This window comes from Capra hircus, chromosome 21 (genome assembly GCF_001704415.2).
Source record: "Capra hircus breed San Clemente chromosome 21, ASM170441v1, whole genome shotgun sequence".
Classification (NCBI taxonomy): Eukaryota; Metazoa; Chordata; class Mammalia; order Artiodactyla; family Bovidae; genus Capra; species Capra hircus.
Genome location: NC_030828.1, coordinates 58,674,429 through 58,689,266, shown reverse-complemented (window position 1 = coordinate 58,689,266; position 14,838 = coordinate 58,674,429). Strand labels below are relative to the sequence as shown.

Genomic DNA, 14,838 nt, shown 5'->3' with positions numbered 1-14,838 from the left:
CAGGCACCAAATATTTCCAGAATAGCTATGTATTTTTAAGCTACACAGAATCCCAATGAAACAGTGGATGAAACAAAACTGCAGTTTATTTCCCTCCCAGTAGGTCCAGATGCAGGCCCTGGGATGACATGTTGGCCCTGACTTTGTCAGGACCCAGGTTCGTTCTATCTTATTCTGCCATTTCTGATGTTTATTTGCCCTTTTCCTGATGGATCATTGCTGAGTCCACATTCCAGTTAAGGGCCAGAGGAAAAGAGAAAAACATGCCTTTTTCTTTGAATGAAATGTGCTAAATGTTGCCTATATCATTTCTGCTTCTGTTCCGTCAGCCAGAGTTTGGTCTTATGGTCATACCTAGCTGCAAGGGAGGCTATTTGGTGTAGCCAACATTCCACACGGGGTGCCATGCCCTAACTAAAAAAAATGGGAAGGGGATAATTACCTTGAGAGACAATGAGAATAGACATTAAGTATCATTACTAACATTGTCCTAACATTTTTCCTGTGTGTTCTCGAATTATCTAGCTCCAGGAGAGCCATCATTTTCCTTAAGACGGAAATGGCTTAGTCTGGAGCTTCAGGCAATGTAAAGGCAGACAAGTTTTCTACTCTTTCCAGCTAACTTTCAGGATGACGTATAGGTCTAAACAGCCCTGGGTGCCACCAGTCACCCAGAGTTCCAAGCTAATACTCCAGGGCCACATGTACCTCTGACCACCTCTGACCATCTTTCAGCCTCTTCTCTGAGCTTTTAGAAACTTCACTGGTCTGCTTGGTCCCTAGTGTTCATACAGGACTTTTTTTTTCCATTTCCACAGCATCGTTTATGCAAGGAAGGTCATGGCACAGTGTCACTAGGGCCTGATCAGAACATAAGGGAATTACGACACAGAATGTAAACAAAGGTAATATCAGTTGTACTGTTGCTGAATCTAATGGCTCCTATGTTTGAAGCAATACCCTCCGGGACATCTCTCTACAGGCCACTGAGGCTACAGAATTATTGGAATGTGTTTACCTCCTGAGCCAGGAATCATTTTTCAATATCCCCTCCTCTGTGTCCAGGAGATGCCATAAATATTTATGAACCACACAAAAGGAAAAAAAAATTAATGGCATACTGATGACATCTTAAGAGATACTCTTGCCCATGAGGAAAAAGCTTTGACATCATTACTGTATTCAAATGTGGCGTGGGGACCGACTGCAAGAGCTTGTAGAAAGGCAAACTTTTGGGACCCACACCAGACCTACTAATACACAATCTGTCTTCTGATAATCTCCCCAAGTGACTCATATACATCTTATAGGTTGATGGGGCACAGCCATGTAACCTAAGATGTTGATGGGGAGCAGACCAGGTGCTAAAAAAAAAACCAGAAGCCTGCAACATAGAGTCTTTGGCATTGCAGTTTGGAAGATATCCATTCAGGTAAAATCAAAAGAGTGTTCCAAGGAAGAGAAAGGTCGGGAGCGTATAAAGACAAAAACCATAAGGCTGTTAAAGTTATCTGGCAAGAACTATGACTGACTCTGACACAAGAAAGGAAATGATTGCCCTTAAGAGATAGACTGTCAAGATTTTTTAAAGATAAAGTTCCAATAAGTAGATAGGTAGTCATGAATTATTTTAGGATAAGAATCTGGTATGCATCTTGAATCTGAAGACTGGGCAGATGTTCTGGATGTTGATGTTAAGAAAATAATTGGTTAAAGTTCAGAATCCACTTGGGCTGAGATGTGTACTAGTTACAATTCTTAAGTGCCCTCCAGACTCTATTTTAGAGAGTCTTTTAACAATCAGCTCAGTTTAGTCGCTCAGTCGGGTGTGACTCTTTGCAACACCATGGACTGCAGCACATCAGGCTTCCCTGTCCATCACCAACCCCTAGAGCTTGCTCAAACTCATGTCCATCAAGTTGGTGATGCCATCCAACCATCTCATTCTCTCTTGTCCCCTTCTCTTCCTGCCTTCAATCTTTCCCAGCATCAGGGTCTTTTCCAATGAGTTGGTTCTTCGCATCAGGTGGCTAAAGTCTTTTAGCAATATTGACTCCATTTTTATTTTCTAGTGAAATTTACACCTTTTGTTCAAGATCTTTTTGACAAAAGCATTAGTGATCAACTGCTTGTTTACTTGGCATTAGCACTGACTTCTTTGGTGCTGGGAAGACTTCTTCCCAGAAAATCATGTCTTATGAAGGAGGAAAAGAGATGGTCATGCAGGAGATATGCTTTTAGAGAGTTTATGGCCACATTTTAGGAGCCATCTAGGAAAGGAGTCTTAGGCAGCACTCACCATAGGAGAAATTCGTGGATGTTCATTAGGAGGAATCTTACAGGATAAGTCAATCACCTCCAGAAGTCAGCTACCACTATTCTTTTGGAGGCTGTCATAGTACAGCAATGGAAGACACAAAGCATATGGAATTAAAAAATGATAGAGAACAAATTAGAAGAATTATAACTAGCTGCAATTTTGACAATAATAAGGCACCAAGTCTAGAAGGGAGCCAGTTGAAGAAGATTTCTAGATGCCAAGGTGTTAAAGCCTCTTTTTGCAGTTTGAAATGTCTCTGATGATGGCCTTTGGTGTTTTCACAAACTTTCTGAATCACTCATACAACAACTGGCATAAAGCTTGCCTGTACACGAGCTATTATGGTAATTTCCCTGAGGTTTATATCAAGTTGTCCAATTTTAGCTTGTATGGCTTCAGTAAAAGGGCAGTTTTAGTTCTCGGTGATTCTAAGTCAAAAAGATTAGAAGAAAAACTGAAAACAGTTGTTTTGAGAGTCAGAGCCCACTATTGGAAGAAATTAAGATTCAGATCTAGTTTAGTTTACAGGTAAATACCAAAACCTCAAAGACAGTTAACAGCACTAGAATCTATTATCCACAGAGGCACATCACTGAAACATAATTTTTTCTCTAAAATCACCCTCATTCCACCAAATATGGCTATATTAAGATTATTTTTATTCATTAAAGTAAGTCTGGTATCAGCAAAATTGTCCTGATTATTTATCTAAGTGTAAAGCAATTGATAGCATAAGCTCTTTTGAATCTGCTTTCCTGGGACTTTTCACTAGGAGTCCCAGATTAAACTTTTAAAGGCCTCTGAAGTCCAGGAAAGCCAAGCCATATACTTACCATCAGATTTTACCTGCGACGTCTTATAGATTTAGGTGAATTTCCTCCCTTCTTGAGATAGATCCCCCAAATATCTTGAGCTTCTTATACTTACCTTCCTTACTCACCTAATTAGACAGCTGGGAACCTTGTAAGCAAGGTACCAGACTATTTTCCCTGGGGGTTTTTGGCTCTATAAAATCAATCTTAGTTCCTTAAAGCTGCCTGGTAAAAATTGAGTTTATGCATACTCTTGAATATGACATTCCAGACAAAATCTTGGTAATAACTCAATGTTTTTCCAGTTGTGTTCTGTTCTAAAGAGAACAGATTATTTTGAATTTGTGCAAATGGCTAAATTGTCACGAAAATAAGCACACTCTTCAAAAGTTTCTGAGTCCTGGAGAGTTCAGGTGGGGAGAAATCCATAAATGTTTTATATTTATTTAATTTACAAAGTTAAACAATATCAAATGGCTGCAAGTCACAGATGCTTTGAAAGAAAAGGGTTCCTTAAATCTGGAAGAACAAAACATAAAAAAATAGACAATATTTAAATCAAAAAGTCATACAAATTATAATCCTCCTAGTCAGCTTATTCCTTTTCATGAATTTAATTCTTGATGTTGATTTCTTGCTTCCCTAGGGCCGCCCACCTGCATCTGTTACTGACTTGAGTTATTGGACTCTTTAATCAGTAAAAATTGATAAGAGGCCAGATGAGAAAGGCTTTATTGGGACTTACGCTGCAACAAGAGGGAGCAAAAACAAGCAACAGATGCCCTTGTTTGTTCCCTGAGTGGGAGGCAAGCTGGCAGGGATCATGGGCAGGGTCTCACTCAATGAGGCTCCTTTGACATCTGTTCTCTGCCCCTATCTACTAGCTGAGTTAAGGCAGTTACTTTTCCTCTCTGAACCTCTTTCATCAATTATGCCTCTTTAAGGAATTCTTAGGGGGAAGAAATGAGAATTGACAGCTACTCAAAGTGCAGAGCAGCTTCCACCTTCTCTGTTTTAGGCGAGGGGACTCTGGAATCTGCTCTCCCCTGGAAAACTATGGAGAGCGCAGATCTCTATTGCCTGACACCTATGCTCTCTGGCCGCGTTCGCATGGACCTAGTTTTGCAGTTGCAGGGGAGATGCTGACTATAGATCGGAGGTGCGTTTGCAAATCCCTTCAGCACAACCCAGCTGGCCCTTGACCGTGTCCCCACACAGATCACATCTGGAGGCAGCTGCAGAAGCATTCAGCAGGATCTGGGAGATTTCCTGTCTCTGATTTGCCTGATGCTTAGTCATCCATTCCCCCTCCTGCTGTATCTTGTTTGCCTTTGAGGAGGGAACTTTGTACTTTGCATCATCGTTTTCCCTTTCAGCACTGCCCTCCAGGCTCTGGGTGACATCTGAGAATTTCTGGGTAACAAGGACTGTTGAGATCAGAGCAGCCACCCCCATCCTAACAACTTTCACCACAATTCAGCCTCTCCAAGCCGCAGCCTCTTTCCTCGGTGTCAGACAGGACAGAAATGCCCTCCTCACTCACCCAATCGTTTGTTCATTCATTCCTCCCACTCGTTTTTAATTCAGGCTCTACTGCCAGGGCAGCGACTTCACTGGATTTGGAAATTACAATATGCTGGTCATTTTAGAGGCATGTCCACGAATTCTTTGATAATCCTGCCTTTAAGAGACAGAGTTTAACTACCTTCTCCTGGAGCTAGAGTGGACTTAGTGGGCGTGTGTGCGTGCTAAGTCACTTCAGTTATGTCCGACTCTTTGGGATCCTATGGATTGTTCCTGCCAGGCTCCACTGTGCATGGGATTCTCTAGGCTAGAATACTGAAGTGGGCTGCCATGCCCGCCTCCAGGGGATTATCCCAACTCAGGGGTCAAACCCACCCCTCTCATATCTCCTGGTCTCCTGAATCAGCAGGCAGGTTCTCGCCACTAGGACCACCTGGGACTTTGTGATTTGGTTCTAATGAAAGGAATATGGCAGAAGGGATGGGGTATCACTTCTGTGTTTGGGTTGTAAAAAGATGCTGCTTCTGTCTTGGGTTCTCTCTCTTTTTCACTCACACACAGGCACGCACGCACACACACACACACACACACACACACACACACACACAGACTTGAGGGGAAGCCATGCGTGAAGCAGCTCTACGAAGAGACCCAGAGGCAAAGAACTGAGGCCTCTTGTCAACAGCCATGTGAGTAAGTCTGATCATGGAATTCTAGCTCTGGGCAGGTCTGTAGCCCTCCTGCCCAAGCTCACGAGAGAGAGCCAGAACCACCCAGTTTAACACATTCCAGATTCCAGATTCTCAGAAACTGTAAGATAATAAATATTTTATCATTCCAAGCTGTTAACTTTTAGAATGGTTTATTATACAGCAGGAGATAAACCCAAATCCACATCACCTGCCGACTTGACTCAGGCTAGGGGAAAACAGTAAACCGGGACATCTGAACGCTACGGAAGAGAGCAGACCAGCTTCACAGCGCGGCGTGTGCTGTGCAGTCGATGCCTCAGTAAATGGGCTTTCCCTCTGCCTTCCCCGTTTTTATGCAAATTATCAGTTCCTCCTTCACTGCACAGAGGCCTAGTCATAATGAGGATGTAACCACAGGTGAGCTAGTCTATGTTAAGAACTCAAGTTCTCACAGATGCCTTCTAAGACAGGTTCGGTTATTCAGTTTCACATATGAAGAAACTGAAGTACAAAGAGAGGAAGTGAATTCCCATGGTTGCAGGGCAGTGAGTGCCCAGTGAGGATTTTGCACCAGGCCAGCTGGTATTAGAGCCCATGCCCTTGTCCTTTCCAAGAAACACAGCCCCACTCCTGGCTGACCTGTTCGCAGCCTGGCCACAGAGACAGCATGTGCAGCCCATGGGAAGGAGGAGGATCCTGACTCTGCTCTGGGCCAGCCTGTGGGAAGATCTGGTACAGGTAATGTATGTAACGGACCAGGATCCTATGGGGCCTTGCCTGAGTTCCAAAGAATAAATTGAACCATAGAAGTGAGAAAATCAAGGAAGCAAAGGAAAATAGTCAAGCAAGACAAAATAAAAATACTTTAGCCATTAAACAAAATCAAGGATATTTATTTCCTCCCTAAGGGCTATAGATAATATTCTGGACCATAACCTTTGAACTATTTTGCAGACACTGAACCCCCATCAGGGGGGAGAAGTTAACTATAAGCTGCCCACTACAGACCCCAGACCAATTGGAACCAGAAAGCTGATGATGTTGACTCCCAGTTACCTCACCACCAATCAATCAGAAGAAAGTTCAACAGCAGATTCAACACACCCTCAAAGCTCCCTTCCCTCCTCTTATTTTTAAAAACTTTTCCCTGAAAGCCATCAAGGAATTCAGATCTTTTGAGCACAACTGCGCATACTCCTTGCTTGGCACCTGTGATAAACTGCGCTTTCCTTTACTACAACCTGGTGTTAGACTGGCTCCACTGCACATGGGCAAGTGGACCCAAGTTTGGTTCAGTAACATGTGGATGGTAATAGTTTCTGATTTTAGGGATCACAGGGCACAAAGGGCCTTCCCTGGTGGCTCAGATGGTAAAGCATCTACCTACAATGCAGGAGGCCCGGGTTCAATTCCTGGGTCGGGAAGATCCCCTAGAGAAGGAAATAGCAACCCATTCCAGTACTCTTACCTGGAAAAACCCACGGACAGAGGAGCCTGGTAGGCTACAATCCTTGGGGTCGCAAAAAGTCCAACAGAACAGAGCGACTTCACTTTCACTTTCAGGGCACAAAGATGCCGCAGGCTGCAGGGCTCTTGGTTAATGTGGGCATTGTTGACCAAGCCCTCTTGTGCTTCTCCAACTTCTTCCCGTGCCCCCTCAGCAGCTTGGTCTGACCTGAGACCCTCTCCTAGATCATCCACTCTCCATAGCAGGGTGGTCTCCACCTGCTGAGTTTTCTGTCACGTGGGTCACCTCCCACCTCTTTCCTGGGATGCTGCAGCTCTCACCATGCTTCAGAGACTTCTGCATCCCGGGAACCTACTTCCTACCCTCTGTTTCTGCTGCCCACACTCTGGTCCCAGCTGCTGGCACTGCTCCCTGGGTCACTGGCCCCTAGGCTGCCTACTCTCTTCCCTGCCTGCTCCCTCTCAGTCTGTTTTCTGAAAGGTCCTCAGAACATCTTTAAGGATACAGATTATTCAGGGAACTAGTGTTTGAAGCTCCCACGTCCACCCCTGGCCTCCCTTCCATCCTCTGATCCATCAGCAGCCACATGGTCTGGCCTTACCCACCTCTGCAGCCGGGATACCAGCATCGCAGGTCACAAAGCATATTCCATAGAGCACAGCTGTCCCTATAGAACCCTCGTGTGCATGCATGCTAAGTCACTTCAATCGTGTCCGACTCTTTGAGACCCCATGGACTTTAGCCCGCCAGGCTCCTCTGTCCATGGAATTCTCCAGGCAAGAATACTGGAGTGGGTTGCACGCCCTTCTCCAGGGGATCTCCCCGACCCAGGGGACGAACCTGCATCTCTTACGTTGACAGGCGGGTTCTTTACCACTAGCATCACCTGGGAATCCTCAGGTCTCTCAGTTCATCCCAGGGCAAAGGAGGATTTCAACTCCTTTCACAAACAAGGGGACCTCTGAGAAGTTCTGTCTCAGGTTTCAGCTTGATGCAATCACACATGAGTCCACTCCTTTGTGTTATCTCAGGCTGCACAGCATGTGGCAGGAAGCCCTTCCTGGTCCTTCATGGTGGAATAGACCCTCTGACTCTTCCAAATCTGTTCCCACCCTCTTACAGGAAAAGCCTTTGCCTGCTGTCCCTGTGATATGACTTCCCCCTTAGCTCTGCAGAGAGCACTGCGGGCTTCTGGCCATGGGGATGGCCGCTTCTCTCTCACCCTTGTTCTCTACACACAGAGCTGTCAGATTTGGCAAACAAATTCCTGGGACCCACCCCACAATCCGAGGGACATACTTATGCTAAAAAGGGATTCATTGTCTGGAATTCATACTTATCTGTGTTATCAGCAACCCCATTTGCACAGTGCACTCAGGTAGGCATTCAGGGCTCAAGGAATAGGGGGTTTTAGGCAGTGGACTGAGGACTGGCAGAGGCATGGAATCTTCTGGAATCTCCATCATGTAGCTCCTTAATTCATTCACCCAACATTTGTTGAGGGCCCACTTTGGGCCAAGGACCATGCCAGGCACTGGGGCCAGCCCTCGGGGATTTCCTGGTATGTGAGAGACACAGACATGTAGAGAGATGGGCAAGTACAGAGTGTGGGAAGTCATGGAGGAAGGGGTGGAGGGGGGCGTGGCCCAGAGATGAATCTGGGGGAGTCAGGAAGGTGCTCTGGGCAGAGTCCTGAGGATGTGCCGGCATTTGTGTTTATTACCTGGCAGTGGCTCTGCAAGGGTTAGATGGAAAAGTGCTAAAACTGAAGAGTATCCAGGCCCTCGGGGCATAGAGTATGAGTGTATGAGAGTCCCGGGGCACTGAAGCTCGGTGGTGGCAGCTGCAGAGAGGAGGGGGTGTGGATTCACTGGGATCTGAGCCAAACTGGGTAACTCTGTGCTCTGCTCGTGCATCAGAATTCCGACGGTGAGGGGGGCTTGTTAAACACACTGATTCCTCCCGTAGGTGCCAGGAAGAGGCTTCTTTAACAATCCCCCCCCTCCCCCCAGTCTCTGGTGATACTGATCACAGACTGAGAAACACTGGTGTAAGGTGTAATGTCAGGGCCCTGCCCCTGCCTTCAATTTGGTTCCGTCGCTCAGCTGTGTCCGACTCTGCGACCCCAAAGACTGCACCACGCTACGCCTTCCCTGTCCATCACCAACTCCTGGAGTTTACTCAAACTCATGCCCATTGAGTCGGTGATGCTATCCAACCATCTCATCCTCTGTTGTCCCCTTCTCCTCCCACCTTCAATCTTTCCCAGCATCAGGGTCTTTACGAATGAGTCAGTTCTTCCCATCAGGGGGCCAAAATATTAGAGTTTCAGCTTCAGCATTAGTCCTTCCAGTGAATATTCAGGACTGATTTCCTTTAGGATGGGCTGGTTGGATCTCTTTGCTGTCGAAGGGACTCTCAAGAGTCTTCTCTAACACCACAGTTCAAAGACATTAATTCTTCAGTGCTCAGCCTTCTTTATGGTCCAACTCTCACATCCATACATGACTACTGGAAAAACCACAGCTTTGACTAGACGGACCTTTGTTGGAAAAGTAATGCCCCTGCTTTTTAATAAGCTGGTAATTTTAACATGCTCCTGCCTGGTTTCCTCCAAGCCTCCTTACCATCACCTTACATGGCAGTGGGGAAAATGGACATACTGTGTGTTTGGCACTGTGTACCTGGAAGCAGAGGCTGGGCCCCTGTCTCATACTCTTAACACACACCCACCAGACCTGCCAGACTGGCCTTCCCAAACCTCCAGCCTGCCCCACCCCAACCCAGCCCAGGTCCCATAGCATCAGAAGGAACATGTACCTCCTGCTCAGAGCCATGAATGGTTCATAGCACAGACTCTCTGGGGGAGGGATGGAGAAGCAAGGCCCCACATAGGGGAAGGCTCTGGGACCACCTCCCCCACCCAACCCCCCAGTATACAATGAATGCTCAGCTTCTAGTTCAACCAGAGAATTAGCAGCCAGGTATCTCCAGAAGACTGTGTGTGCCCACGTGTGCACATATGAGCAAGCAGCAATTCGGACATGTGTAGGAGGGTTTTTTGTTGTTGTTGTTGTTGGTTCTCTATATGCCTTCATGGAAAATGAACATCAAGAATGGCATGTGGTCTCTCACACTGGATTCTCTCAGTTGGGCAAAACACTTTTGTGTCTGTAGCTGTTGCCACGCGGGGTCATCTCATTCCCACCTCACTCCTTGGGGAAAGGTGGTGGCTGGTCAGCTCTGGAGTGGGGCTCTATAGAAAACGGGAAAATGTCATTGATGTCACCCACTTGCCCTCCCAACCCCTTGTGCAGGTGCCTCTCTGCCTCTTCATTAACTGAGACAATATATGCAGAGGTGAGCAGTGCAGGTGCACAGGAGGTGGCATCCAGGTGCCACCCAGTGTCAGGAGTGCTGCCATCCCCACCACCGCCCTGGCACCCTGCGTAGTCTAACTGGTGCTGGTGAAGACTGGGCCTCCTGGGTTCCAGCCGCCTGTGTCTTTTGGCCCCTGTCAGTTCCATGAATAGGACACACTCTCCCATTGCTGGGTCTTCACTCACTTTCTATACAAGTAACAGTCTCCCCACTCATCCCTGCTTGTCCCTCAGCTCTCAGCTTCAATTCCACCACCTCCAGCTCTCTCTTGCAGCAGTAGAAGGTCCTTGCCTGTCTCTTGGTGCCCATTCTCCTCCTTACCTAGTCCCCTGCTTCTGCTCCACCCAACCCCATATCTACATTTTTTTTTAACATCTCACTGAAAAAGTCAATTTTCTAGTTTGAAACAATTTTAGATGTACAGAGAAGCTGTGATGACAGTGAAGAGAGCTCTTGAGACGTAAGCATCTTATGTAGCTGTGGCATATTTCTGAAAACCAAGGAGCGAACTTTGGCATGGTTTACTCTTTGGGATTTCACTTTTTCCACTAATGTCCTTTTTCTCCTCCAGTATGCTATCCAGGAAACCACATTATACTCAGTTTCCAGGTCACCTTAGTTTCACCTGGCCTGTGACAGTTTCTAGGTCTCTGAAACTGTCCTGCTGCCGTAACAGACTACCACAGGCTGAGTGACTTATACACAGTAGAAATTCTCTTTATAGTTTGGGAGGCTGAACATCCAGGCTGAGATCAGGAAGCAGCATAGTCAGGTGAGGACTCTCTTCTGCTTATGTCCTCATGTGGGAAGGGACAAGAGAGAGCTCTTGTGTCTCTTTTAAGGGCACTAATCCCATTCATGAGGGCTCCACCCTCATGACCTAGTCACCTCCGGATGGCACCACCTTCTAACACCATCACATTGCAGGGTGAGGACCTCAACATGTGAATTTTGAGGGAACACAAACCTTCAGTTCATAGCATCAGGCTTTCCTTGCTCTGTGTGACCTTGACACTTTCGAAGAGTAGGGCTGGTCAGGTATTTTGTTGAAGGTCTCTCAGCTGTGGTCTATATGGTGTTTTCTCATGATCAGAGTGAGGAGGTGATGTGTTTGGGGGAAGATCCCACCGAGGCAATGCTCCTTTCTAGTCACTCCATATCAGAGAACCCAAGATGATAACACGCCACACCACTGGTGAAGCTGACCTTGACCATACAGTCAAGCTCCATAACCCAAGTTCATGGATGTCAAGTCTCTCTCCTGTATTCTGCACTTCCTATTCTCTGACTGTCAAACTCACACTCCATAGCACTTTGTCATCACCCGACAATGTGACATATTTTACTTTTTGATTTTTTTCTCTCTTTTTTGTTGTTATTGTCTTTCCATGCTAGAATGTAGCTTGCCCAGAGCAGAGATCTTTGTTGATTTTTTCATTTATCTCCAGCACCTGGAGCAGTTCCAAGGGATATTTAATAAACATCTGGGAGCAAAAGGATAACCCTCATTACAGGTTGTAATTTTGTGTATTTGTGTGCATGCCTGGTTATTGCCTAAGCCGGGATCAGCTAGGCTCACCATTTACATCTTTGTCCTAGCTCCCTGCCTGATTCCCTGTAGGAACCCCTTGAACAGTAGCCTTCAAACGATAGAGTTAGGTAAACAAGGGTAGGCTAGCCAAGGTTGTTCCATGGGGTGTGAAGTGCTTTCTCTGGAGACCAAGGTCATTCTTTCTGGTCTGGATTTCTGCCGGGAATGGTGGGGGAAGGAATCTTGGGCCCTTGAACCATTCCTCTGCTCTCTGAAGTCCACAGCGGGGAGGGCCTCAAAGTGCATATAGTCAGACAGGGAAGTGAACATGGGTTCCTAAGGACAGCAGTGAATCTGGCAACAGCTTCCAAGGAACTCAAAGATGGGTGACTGCTATGGTTTGAGCTACGTCCTGACCAAATCCATATGTTAAAGCCCTAACCCCAGTACCTCAGAATGTGGCTATATGCAAAGGTGGCATCTTTAAAAGGGCGATTAAGTCAAAATTAGGGTGGGTCCACCACTCTCTGAAGTCCACAGGGGAAGAGCATCAGAGTGCATTTGGTCAGAGAGGGAAGCAAACGTGGGTTGCTAAGAACAGCAGTGAATTTGGCAACAGCGGCCAAGGAGCTCAAAGATGGGTGAAGGCTACGGCTTGAATTGTGTCCCCCTCCCAGCTCATATACTGAAATCCTAACCCCAGTACCTCAGAACGTGACTATATACAAAGGTGGATTTTTAAAAGGGTGATTAAGTTAAAATTAAGGTGGGTCCCCATCCAATGTGGGCATCCCTGGTAGCTCAGATGGTAAAGAAAACGCCTGCAGTGCAGGAGACCTGGGTTCAATCCCTGGGTTGGGAAGATCCTCTGGAGAAGGGAATGGCTACCCACTCTAGTATTCTTGCCTGGAGAATCCCATAGACAGCCCATGGGGTTGCAAAGAGTCAGACACAACCGAGCGACTAGCACTACTACCATCCGATATGACTGGTGGAGATTGGAAGGGGAGAAGATTAAGATGGACACATGCTCAGGGAAGCCCATGCGAGGACGCAGAGAGAAGACTGCCATCTGCAGACACGGAAGAGAGCCCTCGGAGAGAAACAGCCCTGAAGACACCTGACCTCAGACTTCCAGCCTCCAGGACTGTGAGATAATACATGTCTGTTGTCAAGCTGCCCCATCTGTGGGATTTTGTTATAGCAACCCCAGAAAATGAATACAAGGGCTAAGAAAGAAGGTCCAGAGGTGGGTGTCTGTGCATGCCTACTCACTTTGGTCGTGTCTGATTCTTTGTGATCTTATGGACTGTAGCCCAAAAGGCTCTTCTGTCCAAGGGATTCTCCAAGCAAGAATACTGGAGTGGGTTGTCATGCCCTCCTCCAGGGGATCTACCTGAACCAGGGGTCGAACCTGCGTCTCTTACATCTCCTGCATTGGCAGGCGGGTTCTTTACCACTAGTGCCAGCTGGGAAGGCCCCAGATGGGGACAGCCACGCCTATTATGCAGCACCTATAAGACAGGTCTGGTGGGGTTGATGGAGGAGCAGGTGTGGATGCGTGTGAAAGCACCCCCTAAAGGGCTGTGCGAAGCATCTACAGACACACAGATGGAAGAGCGAGGTCCCGGAAGGGGTCCAGGGAGTGACTTAGGTGTGGAGAGGATGGTCAAACTACCCTGAAGCTCAGGATGAAAGAGAAGTATCCAGGGTCCCTGTCACTGGACCACAAGAATCGCCCCCTCTTCCCTCCTTGCTCTCCTTCCCATGGCGGCCCTGGTCCAAGCTGAAGCCTCCACCATCTCCCATGAGCACTGCAGCTTCCTCAGCCACACTCTGCTCCAGCTGTTCCCCCGGCCAGACGGCCCAGCCCCGAACCCAAATCTGCTGCCCGTGAAGCCCTATGTGCTCACTTCAAGTCACTGCTTTGGCAAAAGCCTCACCTGCGCCCTCAGAACGTAACCCTCCTTCTCTCTCTGAGTGGCTCTATCAATCTGTTCATCCCAGGATGGTGAGACAATTGACTTACGTGAGCAGTGCTGACTCCCAGCTCAGTTTCCCTCCAGGCCACCCCAAATCAGCCGCCCCGAGCCCGGGCCGGTCCCCCACACGGGGGCATTTAGTGACTATTTGCTGAGTGAACTTTAGATAGCGCTGGACCTTGGCCTGATACACGTGGTACAGTCAGGGCCTCCCCCTGACCTTGGACTGGCTGAGTCAACGCTGAGAGAAATATTTGCAAAAAAAAAAAAAAAAAAAGACCAGGTGTTACGAAAGGAAAAGGCACCCAGGAGCAGGTCAGGCCCCATGAAGAGGCCCATCCTCCCCAGATTCCCAAGCCCGAGGCACACACACAAGGACAAGCCGCCTGGTGCTGGTTGCAGCCTCTGCCCTGCCGCCGCCCGATACTCATGCCATCTGGGTCTCTGAGCCTGTGCCTCTCACTGGAGGGCTCTGGGCATGCACTCAGGCTGTCTTCTGTGAGATAGGGACTCTGATAGGCATGCAGGGTTGTCGAAGGATCAGAGATCACAGATGCAAAGTGTGGCCGGCACATAGTAAGTGCTCATACATCAGGGGATGGTCAAAGCTTGGGGTTCTGACCTTAGTTCTAAGGGGCACACACCTGCCACACAGGCAAGGGTCTGGTGTCAGAGCTCTGGGCACAGGCTCATGAAAAGCAAGCCATGGGCATGCAGGGTGGGGTGACAGGCACTCACGGGTCAGAGCTGGGGGCAGTCAATTAGGGGACCGTCTGAGAATAAGTGAAGGACTCCTTCACTCATTCACTCCTTGATGCTGGAATGTGCCTGATCCCTTTCATCTGACAGACAAGGGAGCGTGATGGGACTCGTGAAGGAGGAGACTGAGCCTCCCTGGATGACAGCGGAGCTGGCGCCCTGATGCACTTGACCTGGGCTTCTGTTTCCGGGTCATGTCTGCTCTGCAGCGGAGCCCAGGGCTGAGAGGGAGGTCCTGAGGCCACACTCCCAGTGTCCAATCCTGCCTCCACCACCAAGGAGCTGCGTGACTGGAGAAATTACCAGTTCCCAACAAGGCTCACCTTTCCTATCTGTAAAATGGGAATAAGAGGAGTACCTGCCTGGTAC

At 47.8% G+C, this 14,838-nt stretch overlaps 1 long non-coding RNA gene across 1 annotated transcript; it reads right to left on the bottom strand.

Annotated features, from left to right (window-relative positions):
* On the bottom strand, positions 9,802–13,844 carry LOC106503376. Its single transcript, XR_001297046.1, has 2 exons — positions 13,758–13,844; positions 9,802–10,072 (listed from the first exon to the last, which is right to left on the bottom strand). It is a non-coding gene; the product is annotated as an uncharacterized LOC106503376 (long non-coding RNA).